Source organism: Pinus tabuliformis, chromosome 9 (genome assembly GCF_031772625.1).
Source record: "Pinus tabuliformis cultivar Carrire ecotype Pingquan chromosome 9, CPIR1, whole genome shotgun sequence".
Taxonomy (NCBI): Eukaryota; Viridiplantae; Streptophyta; class Pinopsida; order Pinales; family Pinaceae; genus Pinus; species Pinus tabuliformis.
In genome coordinates, this window is record NC_142307.1 from 1,154,584,426 (window position 1) to 1,154,590,694 (window position 6,269).

Genomic DNA, 6,269 nt, shown 5'->3' on the forward strand with positions numbered 1-6,269 from the left:
AGCCTCTCTTCTAGGGCTCCATGATCCGCCATTCATGTGAGTGATGCTATGCATAGACTAGGTACAATGTATTCCATTGGCATCACAGCTTCTATGCCATACACGAGTCTAAAAGTTGTTTGTCAAGTCAGCTTCTTGCAAGTCATTTTATAGGCCCATAGCGCCACTGGTACGTGCACATCCCAGTCATTTCTATGAGAATTATAGACCTTTTTTAGTGCACTCTCAAGTATATTATTGAATGCTTCCACCATCCCATTATCCTGTGGATGATAAGCCATACTTTTGTGATGATACACCTGAAATTCTTCTGTCAACATGCTGATTGTTTCGTTAAGAAAGTGCGTACCACGATCGCTCATTAGGATCTTTGGACACCCGAATCTTGTCAACACATATTCAAAAATAAACTTTTCTTCTGTTGCGCTTGTATATTCCTTCACAGCTGTGCCTCTGCCCACCTAGTTAATTACTCAGTCGCGGTGATGATGTATCGCGCATCCTTCTTCTTTCCTTGAGGCTGAATTGGTCCCACAAAGTCCATTGCCCATTTTTTGAATGGTTGTAACGTCACCTACGACATCAGAGGTAGCTCATCCCTTCGCAATGGCCTTCCAGTCGTTTGACATGCATCACATGCCCTACAATATGCTTTCGAATCCTTATGCATGGTTGGCCACCACAACCCAACGCGTAGAATTTTCTGCGTTGTTGCTTTCCCTACAAAATGTCTTCCCGCGGCTCCTCCATGACCCTCAACAAGGACACTACTTCGTTCAAAGTCAATCACATAATGTCACAATATTTCGTCTAACCCCATTTTGTACAAGTGCCCTGCAATGATAGAAAAGTCTATTGCGCGCACTACGAGTTCCTTCTTATGTTGACTTGTATATCCTTCCGGAGCCGATCTTGTCATCAGGAAGTGGATAATATCTTCAAAGTGACTATTTGTGATGCACATTGTAAAGAGCTATGCGCCGGATAGTCCTTCCTCCAAATTAGTAGGTTCCTCTCTAGTTTCAATGTGCGACAGATGATCAGTTCCTGCATTCAATCGTTCGGGCTTCATAATGACTTCAAAATCATACTCCTAGAACAACAACTGACATCTATAGATATTCTCCCCCAACACAAGCTTATTGACCAGGTATCTCAACGTGGAATGATTCATATACATCTTAAAATTTCCGCCCAACGAATAGTGCCTAAACTTTTGGAGCGCGTACACCATAGCTAATCCTTCATGCTCTGTCATGGAATAATTTTTCTCTGGTTTAGATAATTTGCTACTTGCGAATGCTATAGGATGATCTAATTCTCCCTCACTAGCCTGTGTTAGTACGGTCCCTAGCACAATACATGATGCATCCACATGCACATGAAATTCCTTCTTCCAATCTAGGAAGACTATGATCGACGTGGTGACATTTTTCTCTTTCAGCACATCCATGCTCTTCTGACATTCATCATTCCAACAGAACATAGCATCCTTTTTCAACAATTTCTCCATATGCACAGTGATTTGGGCATAGCTCTTGATGAACTTCCTATAGTATCCGATATGCCCTAGAGTTACGCGCAGTTTTTTCACATTCCTCGACGCTTCCAAGTTGATTATCACCACGATATTCATGGGGTCTACCATTAATCCTTGTCTGCATACCGCATGACCTAGAAAGATCTCAAAAGGGACACAAAACAGACACTTATTCAGATTGAGCGTGATCTGGTATCTCCTACATGTATCTAGCATCAAGCACAGACTTGCCACATGGTGCTTGACCAATCCAAACACTATCCAATTGTCAAAGTATACCTCTGGAAATTTATGGATGAAGTCTTTAAATTCCGCAATGACTACACAGAAAATATCCCTGGCGCATTCTTCAACACAAAATGCATTATGGTATACTGAAAACATCCCCATTCAGTCATGAAGGTCATCTTGCTTCTATGCTCAGGTGCAATTTTGATTTGATGGTACCTAGATAACCCATCGGTGAAAGAGTACACTTCTTGGCTGCCTACATTATCTAGGACCTCGTCAGTGAAAGGGCTTGGGAAAGGATCATGCTCACAAGCATCATTCAATTTCCAGAGATCTACGCATATCCTTATTTCTTCCTTTTGTTTATTTTCCTGAACCACTATTGGGTTCGCCCAATCAGATTCTTCCACTGGTTCAATAATACCTGATGCAAGCATCTTATATAACACATCGCAAACCCTTTCCTTATACTTTAGATTAAGGCGGTAAGGTCTTTGTTTCACAGGTTTTGCATTTGGTTTCATGGTGATCTTCATGACACCCAGGACCCCTATTATTCCCTTTAGATCAGAAAACTTTGTGGGGAACAAATCCTGATATTTGCAGAGGAGCTCAGCGACCTTATGTACTGTTGTGTCATCCAAATAGTCCCCAATATTCGAAAATTTCGGCTCCACCTTTGTGCCAATGTTGACCTGTCTAGTTTTCAATGGCGTAGTTATGTCTGGATCCTCTATCTGCAGTCCTTTAACCTTGCGGTGACCCTCAGTTTCTGGAATATTAATATTTTTGGGATTCTTGTCTTCTTCTTCAGCAGTCACGTTATAGCATTCCAGCACGTGGCCCAGCTGGGTAGTCCAATCAGGTCCAAAGGATCTTGCGGTATCCTAAATATCGTTGCTTTAACCTCCTATAGTGCCACATCAATATAGTCAAACCCATCCTCAAAGCTGAACTTCATTATAAACCCCTGGTTCAAGATGTCCCATTATTCAATGCCATTGTAGAGCTTTGTTTCCAAGTACCAATTCATTGGTATGACATCCAAGGTATGACAAAACAGATGCACCCATTCAGGCTGGGGCTCCACTCCATAAGCCTTAGTCAATTTGGCCAAGTAATCACTTGGATCATCCCTTCCATCATAATTTTCTGTCATCCTTACCTTTGAATATCCAAAACGTATTCTCCTCATCCTCCTATATTCGTGCTAATCACCGAAATTATTCTTGTGCATACCCCACCATATTGCGGGCATAGCACGCAACACCCAATCCAAGGTCTGGAAGCAATGCTTCTCAGAAACTTCTCTTTCAAATGCATCCAAAAATATATCCACATCAGTCAAACCATCATAAGAAGGAAGATTCCTTTTTTCTGATGACACATAGTGCAATGACTTGGTCATCATATTATAGTGTAGCGTAGATACTTCATGTAGCCAATTTTGCGAGTGCTCTAGTTCTTCTCCTGAATCTAATTTGCAGAAGATCTCGTAGCCCCATGTAATACATCTATCTACTGTTGTATTTACCCAATCCTGGTCTCACATCATTATCTTGTATATTTGGTCCAAATTGCCATCACTTTCATAATTGTCGACTAGTTTTGTATAGCGCGTTCCTTCCGCAGGATCCAGTGGCACCACTACGTGGAGTGATTTCTTTTCAAATATCATCTTTCACTTCTTCAGGTTGATTACCCCATTCATGTTGGTGGCCCGATTGATCCCAAGGAGCACAAGGTAGGGATTTCTATCATCCACAATCTCTATTACTTCAAAATCCACCAGTGCGCTTGTGCCTTCTATGTAAACTGTTACCCCCTGTAGCCTCCCCATTGGGATAATTTTTTGTTGATTCACCATCCTTAACTGGATCAAAGGCCACTAGAGTGTAGGTCTTTCCATTCTTTCCCATGTTTGTTTTGGAAAAACATTCGCGTCAGACTCCATATCCAATATAACTTGGTCTATTTTGTATTCCCCTATTTGTGTTGTGAGTCTCATCTCATGCTCAGTCGTTGCCTTATGCTTACCAACCTTTCTGACTACGCATGGTTAACTAGTAGCGTCATCCTTGCCAGCGCACCGATTGATCCGTTCCTGCAGACCCTTCACAACCTTACTATCATGGAGTAGTTTCATGCAGGTCTCTAAGAACGTGGTAATCATGGATGGGTCCATTTCTTCAACTAGTTTCTCCTGAATTCCTGAGGTAGAGGCCTCAACGAATCTTTTCTTTGCTTCCATTAAGGTTTCTTTTGTGTGCTCCAGATAAAACTTAGTCTCTTTTTCTGGTGCTTTTTGGACCCATTCACCTTCTGTAGGTTGCTTCCCTTTATCCTCTCCAGTCGTCATTCCACTCCGCAACATAATGTTTACCTTAGGGTCTTCCTAGAGAGGCTCATCCCTCATCATCTGGAGGTTTTGTGTCTGCTGCAAAGGCTGCACCCCCTTTTCACAAATCTTATCCAACAATATAGGGCAATCCTTAGTTGCATGGTCAAACTAAGCACAGTAGTGGCATGACAGTCACGTCAGATTCAGACCGTCTCTCGCGTAGTGTTGTGGTCCTCCACAATTGTAACAAATAAGTTCCCCTTAGCCTGTACCAGGTCCCCCTCCACCTCGGCCTCGGCCGCGCCCTTGATACTCACCTCACGTTCCCATAAAGACTTGGTCTGGAGACCGCGTTTCTGCTTGCACCCTGTATGCAGGTGTCCTGTGCATCATTATTTTGTAACTACGATAATTGCACTCATCATGACCCACTGATTGACAGAAATTGCAGAAGAGTTGTTGTGGTGTCTGTACGAATTTCTACAGCAAATGGAAATTGTTGGTCACATGTTTCCCAGCTACCTAGCATATAGCGCACCATAGTGCGGGCCCTGCACTTTGCCTTGCTGGAGCCTTCGGCTTTAGAGGCATTGGTCACCCTACTCCAACATAGTTTGCAAATACTGTACAGTGATCCCTATCATTCCCCTAACCTTTTCATTTTAGGCACCAAAATTCTTTGGTGCCTTTGGCCGAGCTGTTATGTCTTTCTTCAAATTTTTCATTTCGAGGCAAAGTTTCTGTAACTGCACGTGAATCTACTGAACCCCTAAATTAGCATCCTACATTGGTGTCTCATGCAGTGTCATCGTGATTTCTAGAGCTTCTACCTGGGTCCCAATCTTCTGTTGTGATAGCGCAACCCTTAAGTGGGGTAGGAGTGAGGCCACGAGCCATTCATGGTACTGCCCATCAGTTAGGTTCATGTTGGATTCATGGATCATTCACTTCAATCTTTGATCCAAATCCTAGGGCATCTCCCTAGGCTTCATCATGATCTCCTTAAATCCCACAATTGATTGCACTTGAGACTTATGTCTACTAAATTTGCTATTTAGCACAATCTGGATATCTTCCAATGTGGATAATGGGTTATCAGTACTGTACTTAATTTACCATGTTAGTGCACGGTCGTGGAAAGCACTAACCAGTGTTTCTTTCTTCATTTGGTCATCTGTGACACCTTGAGATTCCCATACAACCTTCACGACGAACCAAAATTGGTCTAGATCTTCATTTCCTATGCCCTTGAATATAGGTAGCTTTATGGAGTTCGCCATGTTAAACAGTGGTGGAGGTGGTAGTGGTGTGGGGGATGGGGTAAGTGGTGGAGGTGAGGATGGGGGCAGTGTGGATGGATGGGATGAGGATGGAGGTGGTGTAGGTATTCACAGGAACCCTTGTCTTATCAACTGAATAATTCTTAGTGGATAAGCTTGCGTTGCTGCTTCGTCATCACTCAAAGGAGGCTCAATCAGTGGGCTATACTCAAGAGCTTTTCTTCCTCTGTCCCTAAAAGACCTTCCACTTTGTGTAGCTCCAAACATCAAGGTAACTGCATGACCTGCTTTTCACACAAGATCATCTTAATCCAAGTATTTAGTGATTTCAAATACTTACCTTGTGGTCCTTTAAAGAAGTGGTGCTCTGCCTTGTTGTAATTGACAGAAGTATCGACCGTAAACCCTGTCACAAACCCTCCTATGATGCGGTCAAGCCAATGGTTGGCAACACGCGTCATATTATCTTCAAAGGCTTGTAGTCTTCGTACTAACTCTAGGGTCTAGACAATTGGATTGTCAAGCCTCCACCTCCCTTGGCCATCTGCCAACTTCGTGATCCACTCATATAATTCAACTGGGAAGGAACAAAAGAATATTTCATGTATTTCTATGTAGATATATATGTCCAACCATTGTTCTTTCATCAATCGTGGATTCTTGTTCTCTTGCACCGTGAATTCGTGGATCTTTCTATCCAACTAGTCTTCGATCTCTTTCTTAGTCAGATTCCAATGATGCGACATCACACATCTCGTTATGCAGATCCTGGTCTCAGCAACGAAACCATTTTTTGGCTTGATAGGCCTTGAGCCAGGTTTAGTGTTAGTCAGCCAAGAAAATCCCTACACTATTGGCCCCTTCGGCTTCAATTCAC